The sequence below is a fragment of the Aulonocara stuartgranti genome, assembly GCF_965226115.1.
Source record: "Aulonocara stuartgranti genome assembly, chromosome: 11".
In the NCBI taxonomy this organism is placed as follows: Eukaryota; Metazoa; Chordata; class Actinopteri; order Cichliformes; family Cichlidae; genus Aulonocara; species Aulonocara stuartgranti.
This window is the reverse complement of record NC_138947.1, coordinates 21,315,738-21,334,021: the sequence shown is the minus strand read 5'-3', so window position 1 is coordinate 21,334,021 and position 18,284 is coordinate 21,315,738. Positions and strand designations below refer to the sequence as shown.

The 18,284-nt window shown below is 40.9% G+C and overlaps 1 protein-coding gene across 10 annotated transcripts in view; it reads right to left on the bottom strand.

Annotated features, from left to right (window-relative positions):
- The window catches only part of mef2d (myocyte enhancer factor 2d), a 104,780-nt gene that overhangs the window by 65,045 nt on the left and 21,451 nt on the right, over window positions 1-18,284 (bottom strand). Inside the window, exon 1 of one of the 10 annotated variants that reach the window (XM_082551147.1) lies at window positions 11,379-11,536. The exons of 8 other annotated variants lie outside the window; for them this stretch is intronic. The gene's annotated coding sequence lies outside the window, so the exon portion shown is untranslated. Of the gene's footprint in view, window positions 1-11,378; window positions 11,537-18,284 lie in introns of those variants that run through there. One more of the 10 variants, XM_082551148.1, reaches the window with a different exon arrangement.

Here is an 18,284-nt window from a genome sequence, read left to right as displayed (position 1 = left end):
GAAAACAACACAAGAGACATTTATCAGGCTGAGAGAGACAGAGATTCTGAAAAGGGCAAGGAGAGCGAGGCTTTGTTTGTATATTATGACCTTATTTAGCTACTACAAACCCAACATATACAAGAGAATAAATGATGCAGCAATCCATTTGAGGCACTATCAAATCAGAAGCACATTTGGCTGAAATGAAGAGTAGGTGAGGGGGGTGGGAGTGTTTGTGGCTCTACATGCAGAGCAAGAGGCCCTCAGGGGCCCGCGAGTCGGGAGGCTGTGCTGTGTCAGCTTCATTAGAGGCATCACCGCCACATCACTGATCTGCTGGTCGCCCACGGCAACCGGCTGCCCGGCCCAGGCCGCCTGACACGCCGAATGTGAATCCCCGATCAGAGGCACATTAGAGAGTCTGCGGATTCTGCTCATTTCCCATTTTCAAAACACCGTCTTATGCATTGATCATTTCTCTACAGGAAGCTCAGTAGTGACAAGACAATATGACGATCTGCACTATGCTAAAGGGAATTATTCTCCCTTTAAATCCATGAAATATCCATATAAATAATCAATGTGGTTAAAATGCAATTTTCAGTCTTTTCAAACAGATTTTCTCACGAAAGATACCAGACACATCTGCAAACAAAATGAGTGGGCAGATCTCCAGTGACACTTCATATTTAAAAGACAGGATGGCGAATGTCATTTTCTGACCATTAATATCATTACGCCTTATTACCTAAACTGAATGCTGACCTAATTCCATGCAGAACAGCGAAAGATGACGAGTGAAAAAACGTGTGTCTAATTCACTCATACGTCTAACTAACCATGAAATAAGGGTGGTCTGGGATACGCTACGGTGCCTGATCAAAAACAGAGGATGGGTACATCACGAAGTCCATATTTTAAAAGGGCAAGTCAGAGCAAGAAAGCCCAGAGTGTTTCTGCAAATTCATGCAAACTCATGAATGAATGAGACGGCAGCAGCCCAGGAATGGCAACAGAGGCAAAGACCGTTTTAGGCCCTGTTACTGCTATTTACGGTTCATCTTTAAAAATAGCACTCTATATATATATATATATACATACAGATTGTGTGGACACACAGCACAGCCTGCACGTGCGCACGCACACACACACACACACACACACACACACACACACACACACACACACACAGTGGCAGCCAAGTGGCAGAATTACAGAGCTAAATCATCTGGAAAGCAGCAAGTACACACATCAGGTCCGCAGCATTGTTTGCATTCCCTCTACCTGGGAGAGCAGCAGCAGAAGAACGCCCTCTATTTACATCCATTCTTATGAAACAAAGAACGTGAAATAGTCTGTCATGAGACTGACATTCCTTTTGTGCTGCTGTGGGAGCTGCACTGCATGCTCGTTTAGAGAGGATGCAATTGGCTTAGCTTTGGAGATGAGTTGCCTATGAATTATGCACTGATGGGAAAGAGTGGAAGGGGGCTGAAGAAAGAGTGTTATGAATGTCATAATTGCTTTGTAAAAAGGCTTGATGGAGAACTGGAGGCTGCCTGAGCCCGATTTTTTACACTAAGCATCTACAGTGAGCTGCAGGAACTGAATGTATTATACTGGCAAGATCTTTCACATATTTTGTTCCAGCCCCTTAAACAAAATTATTTTATAAAAATCCATCTCATCCGCTTTCATCCTCCTCGTCTCCATTTTCAGTATCACCAATTTAATAGGAAAACTAGCAAAGGATAATGAATTCTACCTGGATCACCTAATTAGTGTACTCCTGGAAAGAGCAGGCATTTCTTTATGTTGCACATTCATTCCTTTCATTCAGCTTCAAATGAAGGAAAGTAAAGAAGTGGTGGCGAAATATTTTAATAAAATAATAGGGTTTGCGTTCATTCTCTCTTTGTCAGCCACAGAGAGAGTAGGGGACTCACTGCAGTTGCAGTGAAGTTCAAAGGCAGCAAACTGAGGGATTTGTCTTTAGGCTGTGGGCTGATCACACATGAAAAGGCTGCTTTATCTGCCTGGGGTGGTCAAGTCTCGACCTTTTACCCTTCATGCTGCTGCAGCTCGCTTCCCATGTCTGATGTCAGGCAGAATCTCTGCTCTCACATGGGAAGCGGAGAGCCTGGAGTGTGTCTGTTACTTCACTGAGCAGACACGAGTGATAGAGAGGCTCTGGACAATGAAAAGATAAACACTGATAATTAGGAATCTACCGTGGACCCAGATTAGCACCCTGGGGAACGCCTAATGCGTTTATATGCTTTATTCCCCAAGAGGCCATTGAAAGGCTAGTCTTTAACAATTTATTATGGCTGGAGTTAGGAAAACTGAATAAAAGGAATATAGAACTTTTAAGGAAACTGCAATCATTGAAAGTACAGCTGTGCTACATTTCTATAGTTTTTAAGCACAAATATCGGCTGTTCAGGTTTGATGAAAAATTCATCATCTCTTTAGATAAATTGGGCAATTTGAAGTTGATAAAGCTCTGTGGCTTCTAATGCGAGATGTTTTCATACACTTTGTACCAAAGCAGAGACGCCCTACCACACAAGAAATCTAGAAATGAAAAAAAGTATTCGTACAAGATGTCAGTTCTTTTCTGTTCTTCTTAATTACATCAGTTTGGGGTTGTCTTCAGTGTCCTTTGAAGATGCACACTACATTCTATAGTATGTACCAAAAAAAAACCACCAGCCTCAAAATATCTGACAATTAAAAAAAAAAATGCAATCCATTATAATGTGCTGTTTCATAAAGACAAAAAAGGCACAATGCAGAAAAGTAAGCCAACTGAGAATCTGGTCATCAAATTAAAGAGCCTTAAGAGAGCATCATAAAGAGCATAAAAATGAAAAATACTGTTACTGTAGAAATGTGTCAGCTAAGTTCTAGAGAGGGCACATCAGGTCACAGCCTTAGGACAGTCTGTAACAAAGATTAGTCCATAAAAAGAATGGTTAGAAAATATTGCAGTGCATCACCATTTCAAAGCATCAAATCTTCTATTCCAATGATGTGGGTGGAAACCCACGAGGTACAGGGGCTATATTATGATTTTAACATTTATTCATGAGGAAAAAGTTGACAAGAATACTCTATTCTGCAATAACTTGCTTCACTTTTATGCAGAGCCGTAGCTGGAAGCTTCATGTTGCAACTGTCTTTTACAGTCAGACAATAAAAAAATAAAAAAATCTTCCTTTGGGCAATCAGGGGTTAAATGACTTGCTAAAGGGCATGCCATCCAGATTTTCCCAGCCAGTCAAGGTTTGTGAACTACTGACCTTCCTTCTGACAACCTGCCTGGCTGCCCCCGAGGCTAACACTGCCCTCGATATTTCCAATTCAATACGACCAATGTTTCTGCTACGGGCTTAATGTGCCAGAACCTGGAGGGAAAGAGATACACTTGCATGCCACAAAATGTAGCAGGAAAAGAGGGTGTTTGGGTTAAACATGATCTCTGTCAGTATAGCATTCTGTTGGCTTTTACGATGGACGGCATGATGTAATCAGATGATGATCCATCTCTGTGTGTGCACACTAAAGTCTGACAGCTACTGTGAGATATTTGGGTCAGAAATGAGTGATAATTCAAGCAGAACAAAACCTGAAACAGGACAGTTTTAATTAAAATACACTATAAGTGCTTTATTTCAGCAGTTTTTCCCTGCTGTTATGGGTTCAGGCACGGGTTTTTTAGTGTCGCACTGCACCCTGCAATGTCAGCTAATAACTACAAATGTATGTTATATGCCATTTTCACTAGTGTGAATGAACATAGACTGCGTGGCATGTAAGAAAATGCTAATTTAGACATTGCCCCAACTTGACTCTTATATCATTGTACTGAGTTAATTTTTAAAAATGAGTTTGAGACAGAATACGCCTGGTTAAAAAGAAACATGATGATCCTAAGAAAAGTGATGACCATTGTTTTCCCCAATGATCTTTAAGCTGATGAATGTTTACTCGCTCATAATGAACAAAAAAATACATTAGTCATTAAGCTTAAAACATTTTTGGGGGAAGGTTATCGGTATGCCCATATGATAAATCTCCAGTACAACACTAGCGCGTCTATATTGGTCAGGCCTGAGTATTATCTGTCTCTGTGCTTGTCTGTGTTTATGTGTGTTTTCCTGTATGTCCATTCTTTACCATCCTGGTGTGTAAAGTGGCAGTGGAGCAGCCTGGAGCAAAGAGATAACAGTCAGCGGTAGAGGGTTGGCCGTCAGGGGGAGGAGTAGTGGTGGTGAAGATGGTTCTCGGCTGCTGGAGCCTTGCCAAAGGACTACAGAGAAATCCATTACTTTTCCCACTCAGCACCAACATCTGCTAAAGCTGATCGCAACCAGCTCCACTGCAGACACCCACTATGTGCTGTCCATTCGAGCCCAAGCTATGATTACATCAACCTAGACTAAAATCAGTTTCTAACGCTTTATGGACAGAAAGCTGCCAATGTCATGGGAATTGTCTGAAACCTATATGTATGTGCTTATACCAATTGTAATGAGGGTCAATTTAAATACCCAGCAGACGTATAACGTTTAATGGTTATGAAAAAACTAACACAAATCCAGGAGTTAAACCAGCACAAAAATGCAAGCCGAGAACAAATTCAACACAGGAAATAAAATAAGCTGTAAAAACAGGCTGTTCTGAACTTAAGGACCAAGTAAAATAAAAAATAAAAAAAACCCAACAACACTGGCACAATGTTCACACAGTTGTTCAAAGAAAATTACTGAGGCAATAAACTCTCTTATTGTTGAGAAAAAGCATCCATTAAAGTTGCTAAAAAATGTCTTTTTCAGACAACAGACAGTGACCCTGAACAGAGGTACACAATCACCAGCCAGTGGCATTTAAGTGAAGAATACATAATCCAAAAAATGCCCCATGAATCACCGGCTGCTGTTTACCAATGTTGATGTAGCTGGCACTTCGGGAAGGTTCATGTGACTTCTGGCTAACAACACAAAGTGGAAAAGTATCGGGTGTTTTAAAGCCACAGTCAAGAAACACGAATTTTAAATAGCGTAAAAGATTCGATTCAAATTACACTTCGATAACTCTTACTGATGCTGGGATTGATAGTCAGTTTGTGTCAGACAGGACTGTCTGGTCAATTGATGTCAAATGTGTTTTGTTTTTTGGTCCTAAAATAAGTTTTCCCAGAAGATCTGACAGGAGGGAAATGGTAACAAATGGTGGCTGGTGATGTGCCAGCCACAATTTACTATGCATAATATGCTGACTATAAGAGAGTACCTCATAGAACTAAACTTAAAAAGAAAAAAAATCAGTAGAAAGCTAGGTATCACAAATTGCTCTCTGTAGCACAGCTTACGTGAAAAGAATCAAACCAGCAAACTTGTTGGTTTTTGCAATCACTGGCAAAAAGATACATGATCCTCTAAAGGAAGCTAAGCTAAAGTGCACTATCAGTAACAGTGACTGTTTGTCATGATATAAATATAAGAAAATTATATTGACTGCTAATGAAATATATAAAAATATCATTAAGCAGGCCCTGCTGGCAAAATATCACAGACATAGCCTAAATATCTGCACAGGAGTTCAGGGCTTCATGTTTCAAGATGTGTGCAGTTTGCCTGGATATAGCTGTTGAAGTCATGACCTCTGCACCAGGCTTGGAAAATGACTGATCTGTGGCTCACTTTGAGGTAGACATGGATCAATAATTTACCAATATTCATTTATCACTCAAGGTTCCATCAAAATAGGTCTGACAAGTTGGACAAAATACAATTTGACAAATGATCCAATCAGATGCGCTGTTCAACTGGGAATCAAATGAAATCAAATCAGCAGGTGTCTGAGGTGGTCTTGCACCTGTGGTTTAATTTGATCAAAAACAGAAAAGATGTAGCAGACCAGAAGAGTGATCAAAATGAACATGCTCTTCTGCCTCATTAAAAACAGAAGGACCAGAAATAAACTCTCCAGTGTTAGGGGCATTTAAAGGTTGAAGGTTAAATGGCAGGCTGAGCTCAAACCAGTGTTAATCGGTTGATTAATTCGTAAGCTGAAAATTAATTTGAAGACATTTCATTTTTCTTGCACAAATGAAAAGCATCCACTTGGGATTCTAACCACTTTTTTCCCCTGGTCTTTTCCAGTCGCCCCCCCCCCTCCTGTCTTAATTGCAAACACATATAGGCACTGAGACACTGACATCTTGAAGGCATTAATGCCAAGGTTCATGCATTGCACACCAGCTTCAAGATGCATTACAATAATGAATCGGGTTTTGTAAGAGGAGGAGGAAAAGTCTAATAGATTTGCTCCTCGCTGGGAAACAGATAGAACCATCAATGGGGCTGAGAGTGAAGGGTTGGGGGTTGGGAAAAGGTTGGCGTGTAACTGGGCCACTGAAAATGTGACCCGGCGAGCCCAACCTTGAGGGTGTTCTGCCAGCACCAGCTGTGTGATATTTACAGCCTGTTGCCTCATGTTCCCGGGCAACTGTTGGACACAGCTCCCAGCACACTCAAGCTTCAGATCACCCAGCATGCATCTTTACAATATCAACAAAACCCTATGGCTGATTTTGTGGAATATCAGCAGGTGGAGTAAAGGGAGGGCATGGTGACAAATAGTGGAGGAGGAGAGGGAGATGGACGAGGAGGAGGGAGCTGCTGGCCTCGTATCTGAAGCCTGGCTTATGATTGTGATTGTGCCTGTGCTTCAGCGCTGCCAACCCTGGCAGTGGAATATGATCTCCCCTTCCCCCCTCTCCTCTTAACCAATCATGGGTGAGACTTTAGAGAGGTGGGAAAGAGTGGGTAGGGCTGATGCAGTGCAAGGGCAGCACTTCTGAGGTGGTGGTGGTTTGGGGCAAGAGATGAGATGGGATGGGAGGGGTAGTAAGAAGATCTGTGCCTCATGGCTTGTGAATCACGCCCGCACTGCTGGGTCGCTATCAATACTGCAGTCTGCCCGAGCACGTACACACACTCCCAAACACGTATACAAAAAAACAAACAACAGCACGCACAAAAAGAAAAAACACACCTACGCACTTAACACAGGGCGCCCTAACTGTCACTGATCTGCTGTTTGTGCTCATAGCCTCTGGCATGAATACAGCAAAAATATCCCGATAATACCCATAATGCACGTATATACTGTATGCGAGTGCAAACACAGATTCACAAAGATGTCTTTTGTGCTGAATTTTAGAAACCATGTGGAGTATAGGGGACTTGTTGGCAGGCCATACAATACTTTAACTGTAATTTGTTGTCGATCTGAGACCTACCCCTGTCACTGCATCACCAACATGGACAATGTGGTTTGGCCTGTTGGGTTACATCATGACCAAAAGATAAAACCTCCTAACATGCTCAGGGGCACTCCTGTTCCTGAAAGGTGTGGACTGATTAGAGGAGCCAGTGGTAAGAGTTTAAAATGATAAACTGTAACCGCGTAAGAACTGTGACAAATAGGAAAAATGTGAAACCGTTTCTTGATTAGAAATCCTTCAGATTATCTAATAAGGGCTTGAGGCATTTTTTAAATGTATTTGAAGATCTGCTGTGGCCTTGCATGTATAAGAGGTCACTACAAGTTCTAAAGTTTTCGTGCATCGATTTAAAGGTGTATTACAGTCACTTAAAGTAAATCAAATTGAGTCTTCTAGATGCTTTTTCAAGAACTGAAACCGATGTCTAAAATCTCAGCTAAACATGCCATTGATGGTTATTTTTGTTTGATCAAATAACCTTATCTAAAATGACTTAATCTTCAGATACGTAGTGCTTGGAGATACTCAAATGTGCATAATTTGCTTCTTCTTACTGTTTGTGTAATTGTAAGTTGGATATATTTGTTTTTCAGACATGATAATTTCCCCTCAGGCTGAGAACTCCTGTGATCATAAATTTCTTTATTTACTGACAGTTTTAGGACATAAAAAAAAAAGACATGATAAACTGGTATGATAATGACTAAATAAACAACTAATCAATCAACGCTGTGCCATTACATTGAACTAGCTCTTACATACAGTGTTTTGTTTTGTTTTTTTGGATCACAGCAAATTAAACAGCTGCAATTTGATTTATAAATGAGAGTTATTCTGGCAGCGGCAGTATTTAATGAATTTATTATTCATTCAAGTACTACCCATTACTTTGGGCTTTGTTTGTCTTTGAGATCAGATCATTTATAATCTATAATCTGCCTCATTAGGGCAAATAGTTTTGAAATGCAACTCTTGAGATGTCTGGTGGAATCCAGGTTTCCTCCCTGAAAGCTTTTCCCATCGTTTCAAATGTGCTGCGGCACAATAACAAAAGGTATGTGACAAAGAAGAATACCCGCCAGACAAAACACTAATGACATCAATGTGACACTCGAGGACGAAGGGCGTGCATGCCCGAGTCAGCGTGCGTACGATAGTTTGACATCACTAGTCGAACATGTTTTCATCAATGGGACCTTATGCAAGAGCCAGACAGGTAAGATCAAGACAACCGGCTGGCTCTAACACATAGTGCTTTAACGCAAGTGCTGTCGGGTTTATTTTCATGAATGCAGGTGAGTGGGAGGAGGAATTCTGTTTTTTTTTTTTTTTCAGCACGAAAATACCTACCTATTTTTATCATCCACCACAAACGTTATGTTTATTTATCTGTCATTAACTGTGTAATGTGGGCACCGCAAGTATGCTAAAGGTACTCAGTAATAATAAACACTCCACGGAGTGTGGCACACACACACAAACACCACTGTTCTAAGAAGTAACTGTAGTCCTTTCAACAATTTCACTCTCCCTATAGAAAACATTTTTGGTAACAGATATACACAGACTCAGTCATGATTGCGTGTGTGTGTGTGTGTGTGTGTGTGTGTGTGTGTGTGTGTGTGTGTGTGGTCATTAGAAAGCACAAGCTCCTTCAGCTCAGAGAGGCATCTTTCAATCTAGTCACAGGAGATCGAGCCAGGTCGGCTTTGTTGTCAAGAAACCTTTCAAAACAAGTGCGGAGCAGCTGCTTGGAGACCTGCAAGTCCATCCACTCTTGTTCTGACTGGTTTAAAAAGCAGAAGGCACCAATGCAACTCAATAAAACTTGTAGAAATGAGAAAAAACATCACAACCATGTTGAGAAAGGAAAACTTATTTCCTGTCATCATCCCAAAATTAAATGATGATCACTATGGAGCAACCAACAACAGTGCAGCGCACGATCCATGTAATAATCTCCCATCTGTAGAACAAGACCCTTCAAATTCCTGATGTAATTCTTTTTCTACAAACAACACAAAGGCAGACAAATCAATTTAAGCCTGGAAATCAAAATAAGCCTATTATTTCTAGGATAAAACAACCTCCTGCTATTAACCTTGTGTTTTTCCTTTTCTTTTTTGGGAAAAAGCACAGTAAAAACAGGGTAATCGCAAAGGTTAAAGAACCCCAGCAGCTGTATTCAATGCGATATATCTCACCATACGTAAAGTACAGAACATAGTTTTAACAGGTGTCAAGGGCACAAGCGTCATGGCACTCAACTCACCATTAATGGTCATGCAAGCCTTCAATTCAAGGAAGAAAAAGAGCAGGTGTGACGTTATGAGCTTCACAACAACACAAGCTTTCAACCATAAATCACTACAACAGACCCTCCCTCCACTCTTGAGCCTCTCTCAGCACATTGGGGACTTGGGTAGATGTCAGTTCAGCAGCTGACAAAGGACAGCCGGCCACACAGCAAGTCACCTCGCACTCTTCCATATCTACCTCGTAAAGACCTACTGATTGCTTCCTGGACTGATTAGAGACCCGAGAAATCTCTGAATGTTCATGAAAAACATCTTTTTTCAGAACTTCAGCTAAAACGTGACTTTTAAACAGAGACGAGGTAGTGTGAAATCTTAAAAGAAAAAAAAACGACTTTCTCTCTTCATGGTTTTAAGAAACATAGCATTCATTTCACATCAAATCAATTTAATCAAACCAACTGTAACATCTCTATCGACTGCTCTTACCAGCGAAGATTTTTGGTGCCAAAAAGTTGTTTTGGAAGTTCTATGACACAGCAGAAAACAAAACACAATGTTGAGGTCAATAGTTCCAAAGTAGTCCAAGTCAAAGATTGCAGAGGTATACAAAGTCCTGAATAGAAAGACAGTCCGGCTTAGAGCAGCACATGTGCCACTCCACCCACCATCGACTGCCGAAGTGACAACTGCTGGTGGAACACCTCACTCTGGACGCCCCAAATTACCCTTCTTACTGGACCCCAAACACCACCAAGCCCCCTCCTCTGCTGCTGCTTCTTGTCACTCTACCTCACTCCTCACAATTAAACAGTACACTCATCCCCCTCTCTACCCATAAACCCCTCCCAGGTCACCCTTTGCCCTAATATGCCTTCAGCAACTGCCACCAATTCATCATAGTCTATGTTAGCAAATGAGGTGTGTGTTGGTCAGCTCTTTAAAGAATTTTTTTCCCCGCATTTCAGCACATTTAATGCAAATCCTTGCATTTCCAATTTTTTAGTAGGTCAAAATTTAACTTTATTGAATTATAACTAATTGAACAATAGATTATTTTCTAAATATAAATCTCATTCCTTGAAGTTTAAACTGATAGTTAAAATACGAAACTTGACATTATATGCCACAGCAAAAAAAACAAAAACAAAAAAAACAACAACAAAACAAAAAAAACAGTGCAGTACACTATCAAAAAAATCTGCATTTTTGTTCAGCATAAAATTATTATTATCGCATATCTGATCTGTTTATTTTACTCAAACTTTCACTTTAGTGATCATCACAGCCAGATTGATCTGCTCCACTATGGTAAAATAATACAGTGAGATTTTTTTTTTTTCCATGTACTGCCAACAAACAATGGAAAAATATGCCCCCCCCTAAAAAACATGTTGGAATGCTGAAATCGTCAGCTGACAAATGCAAAAGTTAATAACTTGTGTTTTGATAACTAAACCTAATTTTACTAAGCTTCTGACATAGTGTTTATTGTAATTCCCAGTTTATAGGCTAAACAGAATATGGCTATATGTATGTGTCCCAAATGAGTGAGGGAGTCACTAGCTGCCTAACTGAGGGTGTGAGATCCTTGTTGCACACCAGTCTATCCCTCGTGCACGTGTGTCTATACATCTTCCATTTGGATCATAAGCTGCTAGCAACAGGGTGGCAGCTGCCTACATACCTTTTGATCCTCTGGACTCTCTGAGGACCCCACCCCCCAAAAATCTGGACACATACACACACACAAAGGCAATGCAATGCAATACACACATATACTCGAATGCTCAGCTGTCGGAGAATTCAACACAGCGGTAATGTCTTGTGCCCTTCTGCCCTACCGTTCAATATGCGATTTTGAAATTCTGCTGTTAAACTTCAACAGCTACACTGCAACATCTCCACCTTCCCATCATCTCCAATGTGGACCACTGCTGACGGTTCTTATCTGATGCCATATCCAAATCCTAGAAGATCTGATCTTGGTAAGATACGGTTGTTTGACAGCAACCACTGTAAAAGGAACGCTTCGCTCTCTGTGACTTTTTTGCAACAGCGACTCTGCTTCCCAAGACATGAATCTCAGCCCGTGCCCTTTCCTGACCTTGAAATCTCCAAAGGGGGGCCGGAGGGTGTGGGAAATGGGAGGCCACTAGTCTGCTAAACAGTTGTGTCATTGAGTTTCCACACACAGTGAATACATGTATGGGTGCAGGCACGTATGTGCCAAGAACCCAACGGGTTAAACAAGGGGCAAAAATTCCAAAGGCCATATTCATCTTGCAGCAGTAACTTATATGGATAAATCTGTAAAAGGAGAGAAGAAAAAATATTTTCCCTTTGTGTATCTGGAACAGGAAATCTGCCCATGGTTAGGAAAATATACACCACTACTAAACCCAACAATCCTAATGTCAGAGTATTGAGGGCACAATTACTTCAACAACAAACACGGTTGCTCAGATGGCCTTATCTTTCTGCCCCGTTCTCCAGGTTTTTTCCCCCGCTTGCCATCCACATTTGTCATCCGTGTGCACGACTGCCTGGGGGCTCTCCGTGTTGAACACACGGTGTTGGCCCGGAGCCTAAAATGGGGATCTATGAGCCTACCTCCGCTCTCACTGACAACTGACTGCAAGCGCGGGCCAAGACTGTGTGGTGCTGGCTACATGTGGTGGGGATCCGGCACTGAGGAGAGGTGGGGGAGGCACAAACACTAAGCAAAGGATATCTATTCTCTCCTCTTTAGCAGAGCAGTAAAAGAAAGCAGCTCCTTTGCCCAGAGGCAAGTGTATTTATATTTAAAGGAAACACAAAAGCATATAAGCTTCAGCTCTTGCAATGATAAACATCCATCCATGTAACTGCAAATCCTTGGAACAGCTGCAGAGAAGGCAAAAAGATTTGTTTTTGCGTATTGTTCAATGTGAAAGGTGTGCCACCTGAGTGATGTGCCATGACAAAGAAAAACTCAAGAGGTTTTGTTGAAGACAAGCTTATTTGGTACTTTGTCTTTGTACCAAATGACTAATAGGTTTGTGAATAAGCATGATATGCTTTCAAGGGTCTGACAGTGAATACCCTGATTATGCAAATCTGCCTCCCTCCCGAGGATGGGGTAAATTAAAAAAAAATGACAAAGCTTTTCTTTGGTGTGGCACTAGTGTGAGCCATTTTCTCGCATGTGACCTACATTATTAAGGAATTTTCCACATTTTCACATCCTTACGACAAATCTCACAGCATAATAAAGCTCAGAAGATGAACATTTCCAACAGAACGTACTCATCCAAACAATGAGGCTGTCTAATTACTCCACATTATCTGTGCCAGCATCCAGAGCCAATCTTCGTTTTACTTACATTTCATGTTAGAAATCTAGTGATTTCAAACCAGCAGGTTTTCAGATGCCCTAAAGCATCTTGAGTGGATCAAACCAATTTCAATTCAATTTTCACCATTTATTTTCACGTATGTCTATTCAGAAAATATAAGATAAGCACATTGAATTTGCTTTCATTTCTTTGCATCTGATTTTAGCCATTAAGGTAGGGATGTGATGCAAATGAAGAAGTACAAAACAATGAGGCAAAACCATTAACTCTTCTAAATCCTTTTATGTCATAATAAACTGGTTAATTGTTGAGATCATAATGACAAAAACAGTTGAAATCTGTTGTTAGAATTCCCGCAGCCATTGACGTCTCTTTTTGTGGGACCAATAAAGATGTGCAGTTTAACAATGTAAATCAATATATCAGTCAAGAAGTTACGAAAAAGATAAATGATTTGTAAAGCAAGTAATTGTTTGCCACTTAATAAATCAATAGATCCAGTTTGGCACTCTAGTATTTAGAGTTCTACTTTAATTCAAAACTGCCTTCAAAATGAGCAAGTTCCAACTGAAACACATTAGATTAGCAAAAATTTTAAAAATGTAATTAATTAAATGAAGCTGGAGGAGTTCTGTACAGAATCCAGACGGATATGATCACTGTTCCAGTTTGTTGTGGCTGAGCTCAAAGGGAATGCTTTTCATTTACTGATCAGTCTGCCTTCCTTCCTTTTCTCACATGCGGCCACGTAGATCACAGATACAGAAGTTGCAGAAATGAGCTTGCTCCGATAGGGCCCTGAGCTCACCCTTAAGGCGCATCCACACAGGAAGTAATTCGTTCGTCATGCATTGCTTTGTTGCTGACAGCTGGCAACCGTGTTTGCCAGACATTCCAGACTCCAGTCGCCTAGGTAACCCTCTAATACATTTAAAACTTTGCTATATGTCAATCAATGGTATCCTGCACTCTCACTAGCAGTCGCTTCAATCTCTTGCTTTCAAGTCATAAAAAAGTTTAACTCGGGACCTGCACACTTTGCGTCGCCAGCAATTGCTTTCCATGGTCTCTGCTAGCTGTGAAATTAAAGTCATCACTTCCTCTGTGGACATCTTCAGAGATAAGCCATGGAGCTTCTCTGCATCAGAAGGATCTATTTGAGGTAGTTTGGGCACTACCAAAGTAGAGTCAATGTCCAGTCTACAACCAACCACAACACCATAAATTCACTGGCTCTGGTGTCAGAATTGGCATCGTCAGTGGTTTTGGTAAGGGCGTGTGTAAAAAATTCTGCAACGACTCAACGATGTAGCCCACAGATTGTATCTGCCAATATTTTTCCATGTAAATTATCCCATCTTTTGCTTTACTCTTCTGAAAATACACCAGAGCAGGAGTGACTGTACACCAGCACTGTCAACATGTCAGAGGAAAGTAGGGAGAAGCGGCCACCCACTGAGGTTTTTCAGGCATATCCATGGTTGGATAAGCTTATAACATTTTCAAAGAAATAAATCTAAACTACACACAGAATGTGAGCTACTTAAAAATAGCACGAGACTGCACTGGAACACCTTTAGGGACTGCTGTATGTCACAGTACCGACCAGTATTGTATTTGTCTTTATCTAATCTAGCCCTTGCTCACTCAATCTGGGGAAATTTGGTATCTCCTAGCCCCTGGAGCTGTCGCAGCTATAGGTTAGAAGTCAAGAGCAGCAAGACAAGCCCCAACAGACGCAGCAACCTGTTCCCTTCAACTGTCTGCCTCACTCAGCTGGCTCCACAAAGGCTGCAACCCCCCCACCCCATAAAAGCCTCTTGTTGCAGCTCCAAGCGCACCGCTTTTCCAGGCTGTCACTGCCCAACACAGGAACAATTTTAGGGACAGATTATTAACATCAAACTCTCCTTTGAATCTGTCTTTAATATAACACGAAGCACTAAATTAAGCAGCGCTCTGATTTCTGCTTATTTTATGGAGTAATCAATGAAGTACCATTGCCTTCGTGAGGGAAATCAATCCCTGTTGACTAACAACATGCCTTCCTGTGTACAGTATACATTTTAATATGTAAAGTGTAGTAGTAAGCTTTTTCCATGTCCCTGCCAAGCGATTTAAAGTAAAATTACAGCTGGCTCAGTTATTCTAATTAATGACCTGTGCGTGAAACTTTATCATATTTTAATCTATCAAGTAAATTAAAGCCATAAATCACTCAACACCTGTGACTCCCACACCAGCATGACATAGTGCATTGTGCAGGACAACAGACATTCAGCTTACGCCCTGAAGGAAAAAAAAAAACCAAAAAAAAAAAAACCCCACACAACAAGAGCAGACATCTGGAATCAAAAGATCACCTATGTTAATTTCAAAGAGCTGTTGAGATCGAGAGGTCTGGAGGAGGAAAATTATCTCCTAAATGGTCATTCTACATAACAAGAGACCTTTATTACCACAGATTTCAAAGCTCACTTGCTCTGACCTCCTGTAATCTATACGATTGGTTGTTAGTGATGTTGGTGACTTGGGAGCTTATTATATGTCTGTACTTACTATAAATTATTATTTGGAAGCCCATCAGCTGAGTGAATAGAAGGAAAAAAAAAATCAGAACACATGGAGGCGTGGGGTGTGGTGTGGGCTGGTTCTTCTGTGACTCTCTCAGCCTGTGGATAATCTCACAACTTCATACACCGCTTTGCTCTGCAGCTGCTAATGGCAGTCTTTGTTCTGCTTTGAGCTGCAGTGAGCACATAAACCAGCCCCCACCTGCTGCAGGTTCTGGTTAGAGGAGCCCTCCAGATCTCCAGAGCAGAGCTGCAGTCCATGCTTTGGACTTGGTGTAACCACAAAACAAGATCCTCTTTGGAGAAGCAAGTAAAGCATGCCTGTGGTAAACACTACATGTTGCCATATAATTACCTGTAATTGTACTACTGAAATGTTTGAAGTGTTACAAAGCCTTTTGCCAAACACAGAGAGGATTATTTCATGCCACCTGGACTGACAATAAGCTCAAACTGGCTGATATAGTGGCCCAGCCCTCCATACCAATAGCAGGAGGAATAATAAAAATGAACCAATCTGAATTTACTGGGCCAAATGTAAACAATGTCTTCTTACATCAGGATAAGCAGAGATATAGTAATGTGAAAATAAAATAGTGATAAGTGTTTCAGGAGCATTCAAATCAGCTTAGATCTCGAAGGTTACTGCTCCTAGAAACTACTAAAACCGTTTCTTCAGCTGTGGTTTGTCGGTTCATTTGCTACTGATTGGTTAGGGGAAAACGAAACAAAATAAGCCCCCTTGCACAAAGAATCTATCAACACGCAACTACTGCCAAACAGAAAGAATAAAGGAAAACAGAAAAGCAGTTCAAGATGAACATTAAATGTGATTTAATTTACCATATTTTTTAAATGATACATGCAGCTATTCTATCAAGCACAAAGATGAAAGAGTGGAAGTTAGCTGACGTGGTCAAAATTACTTCTCGACACTAAAAGATCAGTGTCAGAGCCAACAGCTGAAACCAAAGCGCTATCAAAGTTTCCACAATGTCAAACTGAAACACAGTCTGCTTAGCTCTAGGACCACGCTGTCAGGTCATGAGTCACACCTTTGAAAGTTGCTACCACATTCTTCTTACTGTCTAACAAATAAAAGTTTAGATAGCACTAAATATTGAAAATTACTTTCCTAACATTTAAACTTGAAGTTTTTTGATCATGACTGATTCTTTTGGACTCATTTTTGTACAGTAAGATCTTAATTATATTTAAAGTTTTAGGGTTTGGTTCAATTGCAAAAAAACAAACAAAACAAAGACATCTGTCATGTAAGGAATCAAACTTGCTGCTCATAAAGAGACAAAATAGAGACATTGTTTCAGAGATGCTTTCTGATTCTGATTTTTTTTTCTTTAACTGAACAATTGAGTCAAAGTGCAATGAACAGAAAAGAGGCAACGTAAGCACAAGCCGCTGTGTTGTGCACTAACAAATCCCCAGAGGGGACAAGGCGTTTGATGTGCAATGGGGCGGTGAGTGCCACACAGAGCCAGCCCTCCCCCCAACCTCCACAAGCTCCCTGACATTGACTAACAGACATGCACACAAGCGCACACACACATACACACACTTCTCCTCAGAAACAGCTGACGTTTTAACAGGCTTACAACAGCTGACAGGCTACAGGTGGGGCAGAGGGGACCCTTCATAAGTCCTCTAACCCACCCCTCCTCCTTTTAGTACCCGGCTCATAATTCCCCCTTTGCAATCCACACACACACAGAGACGCACACACCTGTTGTGACTCCAGAGGAATTGTCCTCTGTGAAAACCCTTACTTCATACTGTATCACCCACCTACTCTCACAGACACACACTCTGTCTCCCCCTCAGTACATTAAAAACAGGGCTTTATGACCCTTCAGCATGTGTTTGAGTGGTTCGAGTGTGTGTTTGCTCTGTCCGACTGTAACAACAGATGCTACCAGAGAAGAGAACTACGGGCTAAAAGCACTAAGCTCCTTTGCCTTGCTTCAGTGAAGCCGGTGCTGGCATTACAGCGAGGAGAAAACCATGCTGTCATGTTAATCCATAATCATTTTAACCCACAATAACCCTGGTTTTCACTTCAATCACCACTGTGTAAAAACAGTTTGACTGTATGTGGATCTTATAATCCTAAGGTCACATTAAAGTCTGTTTATTATCACAGAGTATTAATATTCTTTAGATTGTTGAGAGAGAAACTTTTCGGGCTTTTAGATTCTGCAGCCACACAATGCAATTCTTCCTTTGATGGAGACAGAAAAGCTCTGTCACACAAGCCTTATTCAGGAATTTGGAGATACCACCCCTCTTGAACATTCTCCAAACGCTTTTGTCAGACATAGTTCTCTCCAAAGTGAATTGTGGTGAAGCGCAGCTGAGATATTTAGGACGAGTATCTGTTTGTAAAAAGGAGGAAAGCTGGAAAGAAGAGAGGGGATTTGAAAGCGCAGCACTTCTTTGGATTGGATGAGAAACCATGGGGTGAAAGAGAAAAAGAAAAAGAAAAAACACATATCTGGATTATGTATTCTTGCTGGGTGTGCAAAACAGAGCAGAAAACAAGTTTCCATAACTTCGAGTGCAGAGTTTTTCTTCTCTTTTCATCCAAAAGGTTCCACTACAACAGGGAGTTATTTACCAATATTCAGTCATATTTGATTGTATAACTTAATAGGAGAAGAACACATAAGATAGGAGATAGCTGGTAGACTTTTCTCAGGCTTCAATCAGGAACTTTAAGAGAAAATTAACAAGTAACAGAACTGATAAAGAGCTGCTCAATTCAGACATTAATTTTATCATTATATTATCAGCTATACACCCTAGCCGGCTAATGTGAGTTACC